Source organism: Erythrolamprus reginae, chromosome 5 (genome assembly GCF_031021105.1).
Source record: "Erythrolamprus reginae isolate rEryReg1 chromosome 5, rEryReg1.hap1, whole genome shotgun sequence".
Lineage (NCBI taxonomy): Eukaryota > Metazoa > Chordata > Lepidosauria > Squamata > Dipsadidae > Erythrolamprus > Erythrolamprus reginae.
In genome coordinates, this window is record NC_091954.1 from 18,516,098 (window position 1) to 18,530,668 (window position 14,571).

Consider the following 14,571-nt stretch of genomic DNA (forward strand, 5'->3'; position numbering starts at 1 on the left):
GCTTCCCAAGGCATGCCCATGTTACACCAACACTCCGCAGTCTGCATTGGTTGCCGATCAATTTCCGGTCACAATTCAAAGTGTTGGTTATGACCTATAAAGCCCTTCATGGCATCGGACCAGAATATCTCCGAGACCGCCTTCTGCTGCACGAATCCCAGTGACCGGTTAGGTCCCACAGAGTTGGCCTTCTCCGGGTCCCGTCGACTAAACAATGTTGTTTGGCGGGACCCAGGAGAAGAGCCTTCTCTGTGGCGGCCCCGACCCTCTGGAAACAGTTCCCCCCAGATATCAGAGTTGCCCCTACCCTCCTTGCCTTTCGCAAGCTCCTTAAAACCCACCTGTGTCGTCAGGCATGGGGGAATTTAATTTTTTTCCCTTTCCCCTAGGCTTATAGAATTTATACATGGTATGCTTGTTTGTATGATTGGCCTCTTAAATCGGGGTTTTTAGATTATTTTTTAATATTAGATTTGTTACATTGTTTTCCTTACTGTTGTTAGCCGCCCTGAGTCTTCGGAGAAGGGTGGCATACAAATCTAATAAATAAATAAATAAATACATACATACATACATACATACATACATACATACATACATAATTTTGTGGGCGTGGCTTATGCATTTTCTTTCAACATCTTTCAGTGCAAATCAGGTGCTCTGGGGTGGAGCTCCATTTTCGTTACCCCACTGCGTTCCCCCCAGTCTGGGCAGTAGCCCACCCCTGGGCAGGATCTATCACACCTTATGTGTATGTGGTGTCTATCACTTTGTGTTTGTCACACCACTGGGGTGCTACAGATCGTTATTTTATCTGTACTGGATATTCTCTCTTGTGTTGTCTTCCAACAAAGATAAGAATTTAAGACTCAATTGCAGACCTTGAATCTAAGCTAGAATCTGGGATGTTGCTGATGCTCCCTAGAATTAAAGTTGAGCAAACCTTAAACTCATTTTCTATTGTCAGATGCTGGAAACTATAAATGGCTTCAGGCATTTCGATTGTATTTGATTGCTGGTAGCTCTGAGCAGGAAAAAAATAAATAAAACATCTTTAGTGTATGTTCCCTTTTGGTCATGTGCTAGAGACAAATTGCAACCCCTTTTAGTTTATAGTTAAAGGCAGATCCACAAAAACTGCAAATAATAGTAGAAAAGTGCAGTGCATATTTTATACTTTTGCGGAACATTACTTTTAAGAGAGCTATGATTTTTCACTAGCAATCCTGGAGTTGTCATGGAGTGTTGATTTGTAGGTAATGGAATTAAAAAGACTCTTATTAATATGTAAATTTGGATAAGTGCAGGGACAGCTTGACTTCATCCTGGATAAAGCAGTAGAGACAGCCAGACCAGAATAAATCCTCATGCGAATTTTGGGAGCCCCCAGGAGCAAACTCCGTGCTTTGTAAGTCAATGAAGATTCTCAGTCATCCAGGAAGAGTTGTCTGGAAGGTGTATGCTTAGCAAGTTAGTTCAGTTTTAGGGCTGACTCCTTATCTACAGCCTTTGGGTTATAGAAGTTGACTGATATTCTGGCTAAGTCAATAGTAAGTTCCCAGCAGGAGTGTCAGGTAAGTAAAGTCATGTATACATGTTTTAGAAAAACTCAGAAGTAAAAATATTGCCCAGTGCTGTCTGGGTGGTGTGTATTATAAGGCCCCTTGCATTTAACAGCTGGCAAAAATGAGTGGAACAAAGCAACTCTCAACAGATAAATTAATATGCTATACTACATGTAGGGGGTTTATACGTGTTCAGTTCTGGAGACCTCATGTACAAAAAATATTGATAAAAATATTGATAAAAGACGGGTGACAAAAATGGTGGAAGGTCTTAAGCATAAAATGTATCAGGAAAGAATGAACTCAATCTGTATATTCTGGAGGACAGAAGAGAAAGGAGGGACATAATCGAAACATTTAAATATGTTAAAGGGTTAACTAAGGTTCAGGGGGGAAGTGTTTTAATAGGAAAGTGAACACAAGAACAAGGGGCCACAATCTGAGGTCAGTTGAGGGAAAGATCAGAAGCAAGGTGAGAAAATATTATTTTACCAAAAGAGTAGTAGATGCGTGGAACAAACTTCAGGCAGACATGGTTGGTAAATCCACAGTAACTGAATTTAAACATGCCTGGGATAAACATATATCCATCCTAAGATAAAATACAGGCAATAGTATAAGGGCCCATTAAATGGACCATGAGGTCTTTTTCTGCCGTCAATCTTCTATGTTTCTATTTTTCTATACTGTATATCCAAAATGTCAATATGCCAGTAAACAGGAACAATCCATGATCTATACCAGTGTTTCTCACCCATTGACACTTAAAAATGTGTAGACTTTAACTCCCAGATTTCCCCAGCATTCTGGTTGGGGAATTCTGGGAGTAGAAGTTCACACACTTTAAAGCCGTCAGGGTTGAGATACACTGATGTAAACTACAGCAGTGTCTGGAATACAAGCGTTGTTAATGCAACATAATGTTCCTCCTTAGCAGAACAGAATTACACAGGTGGTAGCAGGAAGCATTTCTAGGTGAAAATTGGAGTGTGTTTCAACTCATTGCAAAACAGCCATGGAAGAACCTGATTTGGATGGCTTTAGATGATCAAGCAATTCATGGTATGTTTTTTTTTCATAGAAAATGTAGGCGGCAATGTTCCCTCTAATTTTTTTCTGGTCTGGGCAGAAAAGTATAGTGTCTGAGCGGCAGTCCCTTTGGGACTGGGCGGCATAGAAGTATGAATGGATGAATGAATGAATGAATGAATGAATGAATGAATGAATGAATGAATGAATAAATAAATTTCCCTTCTTTATTAAAAGAAATTAATAATAAACCCAAACCAAAATCTATTTAAACTAAAACAACCACCAAAACCAAAAACACAACTATTAATAAATCGATGCTTTAAAATCTTCATTTCTTAAATCTTCATCATAGTATTATAGTAATCTAATAATATTATGAAAATCTATCTGAACACCAATGCATCAATTAATATATTTCCATATTTACTTTGCTATAATTTCATTCTATATTTCCAAGCTCAATTAATTTTCAGGTACTTAGCATTTACTATTACTAACTTTCATCAATCTTCTACATTTCCAAGTATATTTTAAATTCATAATGCAAAGTCATAAAATCAAACAGTACATATCATAAACCGCTTATTTATCATATGTGCCTTCCATTAATTTTACCTATGTAATTCTATATACAGTAGTTCTAAAATTCTAATCGAATTTTACAAATTAATACATCCTAATATTAAACAAAACCTAAATATATCTACTAGCTACTAGCTGCCTTCGGTGTTCTCTGAGCTTGGATGCTTGCTTTTAGACATTTTACTACCCAACTACCCTAAGTAACATCATCATTGCTAGTGGTTCTGTTTTCCTATAATATCTTGGTCTTCTAGTATTTTGTTATGTAGTTTTCTTCTTGGTAGTTCCATGATTAGGCTATTGTTTTCTGCTTGATTGTTTATTAATACCTGTTTACATGATTTGGAGAACTTAAGTTCTGCTCTTTTTTTTTCCTCCTTAGTTTTTTTTTGTCTCTTGCATGGTGTCTAAATTTGTCTTATTTATGTGTGGTTATTGGTGGCCAATTTGTATGATAGTGAAGCTTTTATTATTATTATTATTATTATTATTATTATTATTATTATTATTATTATTATATTATTTATTAGATTTGTATGCTGCCCCTCTCTGAAGACTCTAGGATTTTCCCCCCCCCATTTAATTTTTTTTAACTTGGTCTAGAATCCTCAGAGTTTTCTATTTTAACTGTTTGAGTCTGTTATTGTGTTCTGAGATTAAGGGACTTGCGTTTATATCTTCTGACTACTACCTGGTGTTCTACTGGTCTTCTGCCTGAGTTTCCGACATAATGACTGCTACAGCTCTTACAATGTGTGTTGCAGATAACTTGTGTTTTTATTTCCTTTTTAGGGTACTGGATGTTTAGCTCCACCAAGTTGTATCAGCTGGTTCAGCATAGTAACATACATATATAGATTATACAGTGAGGCAGTGTTTCCCAACCTTGGCAACTGGAAGATATCTGGACTTCAACTCCCAGAATTCCCCAGCCAGCAAATGCTGGCTGGGGAATTCTGGGAGTTGAAGTCCAAATACTGTATCTTCAAGTTGCCAAGGTTGGGGAAACACTGCAGTGAAGGACTACCAAAATATTTACTATGCAGGCCACCCTGCATTTTCTTTCAACATCTTTCACTGCAAATTGGGTGCTCTGGGGTAGAGCTCCAGTTTTGCTACCCCACTGTGTTGTCCCCTACCCCAAATCCGGGCAGTAGCCCACCCCTGAGTTTATATAACCTAAAATCTAGGCTTCCCCTTGAGAATCCTGGGTTACCTTGGATGAAACCGGTCACAGAGATAATCTTTGAGATAAGTGAATGTTTGCTGCTTCTTGTGCTATTCCAAATGCTCAGAAATATCAGACTGTGCTTGAGACTATAGCCAAGATAAAATCTTTATTTGCACACATGGGGCTCCTAGTGAGCTTCTGGATGACCTTTGCAAGTCACACTATTCAAGAATTTGCACATAAGTGCGACATAAAGGTCATCTATTTTAACCCTTACAAAACAGTCTGCTCCTGGTGGTCCAATTGGCATCAGCTTTCAAAAGGTTGCCAAAATGAAGGTCTACCTGTTGCTCCCAGTGTTGGACTAGCACTGCTAAATGGGTGCTATGACTGTTGTTTTTAAATGCTATTTCTATGTTGGTTTACTATGGGAACCATGTTGAGGTTTTCCCTGCTTTGTTTTCACTTTTTGTTATGAAAGTAAACTCTGAGATATCCTTACCAAGAGTGGTAATGCAATTAAATGAAACATCTTTCAGCTGTGGCGGGGGGGGGTGGGTCGCCCAGGGAATTATTGTCCCCTTCAGAGAGGGTCCACAACTTGGGCGTCCTCCTCGATCCACAGCTGACATTGGAACATCATCTTTCGGCTGCGGCGAGGAGGGCGTTTGCCCAGGTTCGCCTGGTGCACCAGTTGCGGCCCTATTTGGAACGGGAGTCACTGCTCACAGTCACTCATGCCCTCATCACCTCGAGATTCGACTACTGTAACGCTCTCTACATGGGGCTACCTTTGAAAAGTGTTCGGAAACTTCAGATCGTGCAGAATGTAGCTGCGAGAGCTATCATGGGCTTCCCTAAATATGCCCATGTTACACCAACACTCCGCAGTCTGCATTGGTTGCCAATCAGTTTCCGGTCACAATTCAAAAGTGTTGGTTATGACCTATAAAGCCCTTCATGGCACCGGACCAGATTATCTCAGGGACCGCCTTCTGCTGCATGAATCCCAGCGACCAGTTAGGTCCACAGAGTGGGTCTTCTCCGGGTCCTGTCAACTAAACAATGTCACTTGGCAGGACCCATGGGAAGAGCCTTCTCTGTGGCGGCCCCAGCCCTCTGGAACCAACTCCCCCCAGAGATTAGAATTGCCCCCACCCTCCTTGCCTTTTGTAAACTGCTTAAAACCCACCTCTGCCGCCAGGCATGGGGGAATTGAGATACTCTTTCCCCCTAGGCCTCTACAATTTTATGCATGGTATGTCTGTATGTATGTTTGGTTTTTATAATAATGGGTTTTTAATTGTTTTTTAGTATTGGGTTATTATTATATGCTGTTTTATTATTGCTGTTAGCCGCCCCGAGTCTCCGGGGCATACAAATACAAATACAAATACAAATACAATAAATTAATTAATTAAAATACCAGTTGATAAATTTGGCCTTTACCAATTGTACAACCCCAACTGTCTGCAGTTCAGTGAAACACCCTAAGTTTTATCACTGGAACATAAAAATGACAACACTGCTGGAAGGAATCAACATTAATAATCTCTTAAAGCAACAATCCTTTTAAAATCTTGCACAGAAGAAATTTAGGCATAATGTATAGTAGTGGATTGCTGTCAGATAGGATCTAAACCACATCTGAGTTTTTGTTTTGTTTTTTTAAAGTGCAAGCTGACTGTAGATCTGAAGGTCAGCAGTTCAAATCTCATTACCGGGCTCAAGGTTGACTCAGCCTTCCATCCTTCCGGGGTGGGTAAAATGAGGACCCGGATTGTGGGGGCAATAGGCTGGCTCTGTTAAAAAGTGCTATTGCTAACATGTTGTAAGCCGCCATGAGTCTAAGGAGAAGTGCGGCATAAAAATTGAATGAATGAATGAATGAATAAACAAATAAACAAACAAACAAATAAATAAATAAGCTGTTCTGTTGGGCAGTCTGCATAGTTGAAAGCAAATCCCAAGGATGTCAAGAAGTGGCTAAGGACCATAGACTTAGTTGGAAATTTTGCTTAGATATGTTTTCTGATTAAATTATTTTTTTCTACAATAACCAAGGTAATGTTTACCCAGAATTGTATCCCCCTTATACAACTCTTTAAAAACTCAGGTCCAGGATGAGGGAGACGTAATGAATTCTGCCACCCATTATTTAGCCATGGGAGTTTGAGGGCTACTCTCAGGGGGGCCCTTATGAGAATGAATTCTCCATGCATACTTCCCAGTGAAGGGCTGCCAAAAGTTTTACTACCGCACTGTGGGCGTGGCTTATGCATTTTCTTTCAACATCGTTCAGTGCAAATTGGGTGCTCTGGGGTGGAGCTCCATTTTTGCTACCCCACTGTGTCCCCCCCCCCATCAGGCCAGTAGCCCACCCCTGATACAGTACTTCCATACAGAGAACATCTGTGCTTGAGAAAGTTACTTATTCAACTATCTTTTAACCATGATTGTTGGTGTGAACGTATCTTTATGCAGAATTCCTGATTGAACCTGTAACAGAGTAGAGAGGATCATATGCAACACCCCCACAATCATCCAACTGGGTTTGTTTTCCAGGTTTTTATAATTTTTGCTAAAAATAAAATGCAAAAACATTCAACTGTTTTAAGCATTACCCTCAAAATGGGTAGGTAGGCATAGCAATTAAAGTTGTGGGGAAAGGGAAAGCAATGAGGTTTAAACAACCCTCAGAAATGTTGACTAATATTCAAAAAATGTGTGTGTATACACACACACACTCACAGACATGTGTATCTGAGTTTTCCTTTGGTCTTACATTGTTACAAAAAGGGTTGACAAAGTGTAACAACCACCTAATGTTGCAATATTGCATAGATTCCTTCCATCCTTCCATCCTTCCTTCCATCCATCCATCCATCCACCCACATAGTTGACAAAAACTCAGTTCTTAACATTTGATATTTTATTTGAATCTGATCTTTATTATATTTTTACAAATAACTCTAGTCAGCTAATATATCCAACACTTCTTCCTTCTCTTGTTTTCCCCGTAACAACAACCCTGTAAGGTGGGTTGAGCTAAGAGAGAATAACTGGCCCAAAGCCACTCAGCTAGCTTTCATTGCTAAGGTGGGACTTGAACTCATAGCCTCCTATTTTCTAGCCTGGTACTTTAATAAAACATGCTTTTTATGTACAGAAATCAATCCTAAATCACATCAATCTTCGTTTATTAAACTTATATGCTGCCTGTATCACCCAAAGGGTACTCTAGGTTACCTATGAACATTAAAACACCAATAGTATATAAAACTTTCAATGTTAAAACCATTATTATTATTATTATTATTATTATTATTATTATTATTATTATTATTATTATTTGGATTTGTATGCCGCCCCTCTCCGTAGACTCGGGGTGGCTAACAACAGTAATACAAAACAGCATGTAAATCCAATACTAAAACAGCTAAATATGTACAGTATATGAGTTGTATGTATGTATTGGACCGTTTGCCTTGTAGGTTTTAATATGGGGTTTTATTGCCTTAATTTAATATTTGACTTCTTTTATATTGTACTGTATTTTTTTCTTATTGTTGCAAGCCACCCTGAGTCAAATTGGAAGTAAGGTGGCATAGAAGTTGAATGAATGAATGAATGAATGAATGAATGAATGAATGAATGAATGAATAAATAAATAAAGTTACCTATAAAAATGTGCTACAGTTGGTCTGGCAAGATTTATTCTTGACAAATCAGTGCTAACTTCTGATAACTAACATACTGATTTCAAAAGTATTTATAAATCAGTGACAGAAAAGTATAGTGTCTGAGCGGCAGTCCCTTTGGGACTGGGCGGCACAGAAATAATAAATAAATAAACAAACAAACAAACAAACAAACAAACAAATTAAAAACCCACCCTGTTTTGCCTCAGAGAATTTCAAAATAAAATACTGTACTGTGTGTCTATAACAGTGAGCTCATAATAGGGCAACTCTATCAATATCAAAATGCCACTTAAATAGTTGAGCTAGTTTCAAACTAGATTTTGATTTTCTTTCTCTCTTCCTTACTCCCATTCTTTTTCTTTCTCTTTTCCTTCCTCTCTTTTTTCTATCTGTTTCTCTCTCTTCCTCTCTTCCTCTCTCTCTCCTTCCCTCTCACTCTTTCCCTCTCGGCTTCTGGGCAGGTTTGGAAAACTCTGAGTTGATGATGATTTTTAAGTGAGCGATTGCTCACTGCTCAGCTTAGAGGGAACTATGGCCACATGTCAATAATAGTACTGTATAGTAAAACTGCAGCAAACTCCTGTACAGTGGTATCTCAGTACTTATGTTAATTATGTTAAAACACCAGGAGGGGTAATTAGTACCGAAAATTATAAATATCAAACAAATTTCCCCCTCCCTAAGGAATAATGTAGTAAGTCACAAGGGAGCCAATACCAACAAGTTCTATCTTGTGTGTTGAGTACCAGGACAACATTTTCATATCAAAATGTGTCAAGTATCAAATTCAATGAGTTTCAAAGCAGTTGAATACCAAGGTACCACTGTGCATTAAAAATCCATAATATATATATTTTTAATGTAAAATAATATATACAGTAGTTTCTATTGGCTCTCTGAAACAATTCTATTGTTGAAAGCTCCAGGAAAGCCAATAACATAGTTGGAACCAGGAAATGGGGTTCTAGCCTTGCCTTCAGCTGGGTAACTTTGGGCCAATCACTTTCTTTCAGCCCATCCCACCTAGCAGGGTGGTTGATTTTATTTGTCTATTTATTTGTTTGTTTGTTTTGTCTAGTATATAATGTAGGGATATGAAAATATAATCATATTAATATAAATAATAAAATAAATATGAATATTAATATAATTAATTATAATAATTAATATAATAATTAATAATAAATTAATATAAATAATAAAAGATGAGAAAAACATTAGAAATAATAGAGAATAAATAATCATTGGAAATAATACAGTTCATATTCACGATGCTAGTAAAACATAAAGAAACATTAGGACAGGGGACAGAAGGCACACTGGTGCACTTATGCACGCCCCTTACTGACCTCTTAGGAATCTGGAGAGGTCAACAGTGGACAGTCTAAGGGTAAAATTTTGGGGGTTAGGAGATGACACTACAGAGTCTGGTAGTGAGTTCCATGCTTCGACCACTCGGTTGCTAAAGTCTTACTTTTTGCAGTCGAGTTTGGAGTGGTTTACATTAAGTTTGAATCTGTTGTGTGCTCATGTGTTGTTGTGGTTGAAGCTGAAGTAGTCGTTGCATGAGCACTGCTAGGAGCAAATTTATAAAAACAATAAAGGCGGGGTAAAATCACTTAATCAAAATTAAATTTGTGAAGTCCTCGATTTACAAGCCCACCAGAAATGCAAAGTCCTCAACTTATGATTGGCCAGGAAAGGCCTCTTGTGCTTAGTCAATCAGGCTTCAGCATCAGCCTTCACGGCCGGTCATAAATCGAGGACTTTGTGTTTCTGGTGGGGTTGTAAATCGAGGCTAAATCTTAAATTAATCTTATTTCCTTAGCATTTCTGTTTGCATTAACAGGCAGAAAATCCAAGTTTTGAAAGGCTGAAGACTGAAAATATTACACACCTTAGAAACATAGAAACATAGAAACATAGAAGTCTGACGGCAGAAAAAGACCTCATGGCCCATCGAGTCTGCCCTTATACTATTTTCTGTATTTTATCTTAGGATGGATATATGTTTATCCCAGGCATGTTTAAATTCAGTTACTGTGGATTTATCTACCACGTCTGCTGGAAGTTTGTTCCAAGGATCTACTACTCTTTCGGTAAAATAATATTTTCTCATGTTGCTCTTGATCTTTCCCCCAACTAACTTCAGATTGTGTCCCCTTGTTCTTGTGTATACTGTACTTTCCTATTAAAAACACTTTCCTCCTGGACCTTATTTAACCCTTTAATATATTTAAATGTTTCGATCATGTCCCCCCTTTTCCTTCTGTCCTCCAGACTATACAGATTGAGTTCATTAAGTCTTTCCTGATACGTTTTATGCTTAAGGCCTTCCACCATTCTTGTAGCCCGTCTTTGGACCCGTTCAATTTTGTCAATATCTTTTTGTAGGTGAGGTCTCCAGAACTGAACACAGTATTCCAAATGTGGTCTCACCAGCATTCTATATAGCGGGATCATAATCTCCCTCTTCCTGCTTGTTATACCTCTAGCTATGCAGCCAAGCATCCTACTTGCTTGACAACACATCCCCGATTCTGTCACAACAAGGGAGGCTCTGACATTTTAAGTGACGAAATCTGCTTCTAGTCCTCTTTGGAATCATCATAATCATTTTGTTTGTTTTGTTCCTGTAGCTCATTTGTCGATGGCTGCCTAGGTTCCTCAGCAGCCACCGCGGTCCTTTTTTATCCTGCGCAAAGATTGAGCCAGTATATATTTCTTTTTGTTTTGTCTCCCCATTAGTTTAAATGGGTTAGGTACGTTTAGTCTGGCTCCTCTGCTTTGACCACTCCAGCAAGGTTAGACCTACCGGTAGTTTACATTACCGCAGGCACAGCTCTCAGCTTCATTGAAGCACACAAGCTCCACCACCAAAACAAGGCATACCCTTCAGTGGCGGGTGCTTGGGAAGCGCCCGAATGGTGATGAAATACAAAATCCAGCATAGTGATCTTGTCTGCTGTGTTGTATTGTTGATAACAACAACAACAACAACAACAACAACAACAATAATAATAATCAACACACCAGACATCCTGATTGTGGAGAAAAAGAAAGTATGGATCATTGATATCGCAATCCCAGGGGACAGCAGAATTGAGGAGAAGCAACTAGAGAAATTAGTGAAATACAAAGATCTAAAAATTGAGCTGCAACGACTCTGGCATAAGCCTGTGAAAGTGGTCCCAGTGGTACTTGGCACGCTGGGCGCAGTGCCAAAGGATCTCAGCGGACATTTGAAAACCATTGGAATTGAAAAAATCTCCATCTGTCAATTGCAGAAGGCCGCTTTACTGGGATCGGCAAATATAATTTGCCGCTACATCACGCAGTCCTAGGTGCTTGGGAAACGCCCGACTGGTGATGAAATACGAAATCCAGCATAGTGATCTTGTTTGCTGTGTTGCATTGACATAATAATAATAATAATAATAATAATAATAATAATAATAATAATAATAATAATGAGGCCACCTTCTGCCTCACAATTTCCCAGCATCCAGTCAGGTCCCACAGAGTTGGCCTCCTCAGGGTCCCATCAACCAGACAATGTCGGTTGGTGGGACTTAGGGAAAGAGCCTTGTCTGTGGGGCCCCCGGGCCTCTGGATTCAGCTCCCCTCCTGGATATTCGCACTGCCCCCACCCTTTTACTTACTTACTTATTTATTTATTTATATAAATAAATAAATAAATATAATGATAACAATAACAATAACAATAACAACAACGATTATGATGATCCCTGGGCTTCCTGTCCGACCCCCTCAGGACTGGGAGAAATAAACAATCCCGCTCCGGAGTTGACGATCCAGCTCGCCTTTTACTTTGCGCTCCAGGGCTCCAGGGCCGGCCGGAGAGCGCCGCGCCGCGCGGAGTAGCCTCCCTCCCAGCGGGTCTGGCCGGGAGGGGGAAGTTGCGAGCCCTGCCGGGGTCTGAGAAGCGCACGTTTTCTTTGCCCCCTTGCTCGGGGTCGGGGGGAGGGTGGGTTTTTTCTTCTTCTTTTACCTCGGGGGGCTTTCCCCCCACCCTCCTCCTCCTCTTCTTCTCCCGTCCGCAAAAAAACACAAGTCGGCTGGGCGAACCATGGCAGTTTCCTTGCTTTTCTGCGGCGGCGGGTTGCAAAGCCATGCCTCGTAGCCCCTTCCTTGAAAACGCAACCAAACTGGTACGTATCGGCGGATCGAGCCCCGGGGTGGGGTGTGGGGGAGCCGTTCCTGCGGGGAGGAGGTGGGGGGTGCCGGAGCGCTTTTCGCACGTGAAACTTGTTAGGGAGTTGGTTAAGAGAGACCCCCCCACCCCTCCAAAAAACCACCCCGAATCGCCTTTTCTGCAGCGCTTTTTAAAAGTTGGCCTTTAAAACCTCCCACGCTGCCAAAAAAACTTGGTCGGGGAGGAGAAAAGGAAGGCGGAGAAATTTGGGACCTTGGGAAATTACAATATAAAATATATTTTTTTCAAGGCATCCAAATTTTGCAAGAATCTTGCCAATTTTTTTTAAAGCCAGCTTTGGAGGGGGAAAAAACAACACAACCAAACCCGCCGGGTAGGTAAAGTTGTTTTAAATCTCCATGCCCAAAAGAGAGAACGAGTTTAATTAAAAGGACGGATGGACAGCCCTGCCGCCTCTTTTATTTTTCCCCTTCAGCTTTCGACTTCGCAGGCGGAAAAAGAAGGAAAAAAAGTTACACAGCATCTTCTAAAGCAGTGTTTCTGGACCTTGGCAACTTGAAGATATCTGGACTTCAACTCCCAGAATTCCCCAGCCAGCGAACGCTGGCTGGGGAATTCTGGGAGTTGAAGTCCAAATATCTTCAAGTAAGTTGCCAAGGTTGGGAAACACTTCTAAACTTTGCTTTAAACAGATGTGGGGGGGGGGAAGGTCTGTGTGTGAGGGGGGGGGGAGGAAAGGTCTGTGTATGTGTGTGGGGGGGAAAGTTTGGGTGAAACGTGTTTGTTTGAAGAGGCGAGAGCAGTGAAAGAAGGTTCTGGATTGGTGTTGTTTTTCTCCTCAGCCCCCATTGCGGCTGATCCCTGGCATTGTGGAGAAGTTAATTTGGAATGTAACTTGTTGACTGGCTTATTCAAGCCCCCCCCCCCCCCCCTTCTCGGGCGAGGACGTGACTCTCGACCACTTTGGGCTACTAAATCCCAGGAGAAGCGACCCCCCCCCCTTCCTCTCCAGGGAGCCATCTGCTTGAATGGAGGCCTGGATTGGACCCTCCCCCCCATTACTGATAACTTGCTTCTTGTATCTCTCTCTCTTTCTGCAATTGCTCAAGGTTGGAAGGTTGAGTCACACAGGCAACTGGACTTTCTTTTGCTCCCCCTCCCTCAGCTTGCAACGCCCCCCCCCCCCCCCCAGTTTGCAAGGTCTTGCTTGCTTCTCCAAGTAAGCTTCTTCAGCATGGAACAAAAGTTAGTTTAATTTTTATTTATTTATTTATTTTGTCCAATGCACAATACATATAGAAGAGAATAGACCTCTATCTTGAACGGAGGGATTGTAGCTCCTTTTTATGTTATATGTTGTTGTCTGTAATGTTTGTCAGTTGAAAAATAATAAAAATAGTTTTTAAAAATAGAAGAAGAGAATAGACATGTAGTAATATATATAAAGAAAAGGATAGAAGAAAATATATAAAAATAGAGGAGAAGATATATGAAAGGAAGAAAAGATATATGAGATAAAGGAGAGACAATTGGACAGGGGACGAAAGGCACACTAGACAATCCCACTTGCTGGGACTTGAAGAAGCTACTTCAGACCAAATGCTCCAAACTAAACCATCACAATCCCCCCCAAAATAAAAAGAAGCCCAATTGCCATGACTCAACTTCCAGGCAAACTCTATCTTCACCATCTTCACCTCCCTCCAAGACCTGCCCCTTATACTCCCACCCCTTTGGCCCTTGTTCCTCCTTCTGGCCCAGGCAGACCATGTGGCTGAGTCATAAGGGTTGGCTGTAATTCTGCTTCCCCAAACTCCTGCAAGGGGTAGGAAGTGAGCGGAGAGCTCGCTGAAGAAAGTTGCCAGGATAAAAGGGCTCATTCCGAAGCCCGAGAAAAGGGCTATTGAGTCTCCGGAACATGAGGGCAAGCAGCTTTTCAAGTCCTTGATTTGGGAGAAGCGGTTTTGAAGAATCCATCAGAGACAATTCCTAATTATTTCTAATTTCGTAATTTCTTCAGCAGCAATGTTGGGGTGGAGAGCTACTTCAAAGTCCAAAAGTTGGCTTTTGAGACCGATTTGAAGGGGGTCTTGCCTTTTCAAAACATGCACTTCTTGTTGCGTTGCCCAAATGTTTCTTTAATTGCAAAGTCTTCGGAGAGGGGCGGCATACAAATCTAATAATCTAAACTAATGATTATTCTACCGCAACTGCATCTTCATCAGCCAGCGAAGATTCCCAAGAGGGTTGACGGATGTGCGTATCCTTGAGTACTCAAGCAAATGTGCAGAGGAATAGCGGTTGATCGCAGTTCTCTCTAGCGTATGGCTCCCTCTTGCG

The 14,571-nt window shown here is 40.6% G+C and overlaps 1 protein-coding gene across 3 annotated transcripts in view; it reads left to right on the plus strand.

The window, feature by feature from the left end:
• The first annotated feature begins 1,495 nt into the window (after positions 1–1,495).
• TET1 (tet methylcytosine dioxygenase 1) overlaps positions 1,496–14,571 on the plus strand; it is a 146,445-nt gene continuing 133,369 nt past the window's right edge. For 2 of the 3 annotated variants that reach the window (XM_070752160.1, XM_070752162.1), the window contains exon 1: positions 11,963–12,226. The gene's annotated coding sequence lies outside the window, so the exon portion shown is untranslated. Of the gene's footprint in view, positions 1,575–11,962; positions 12,227–14,571 lie in introns of those variants that run through there. The other variant, XM_070752161.1, reaches the window with a different exon arrangement.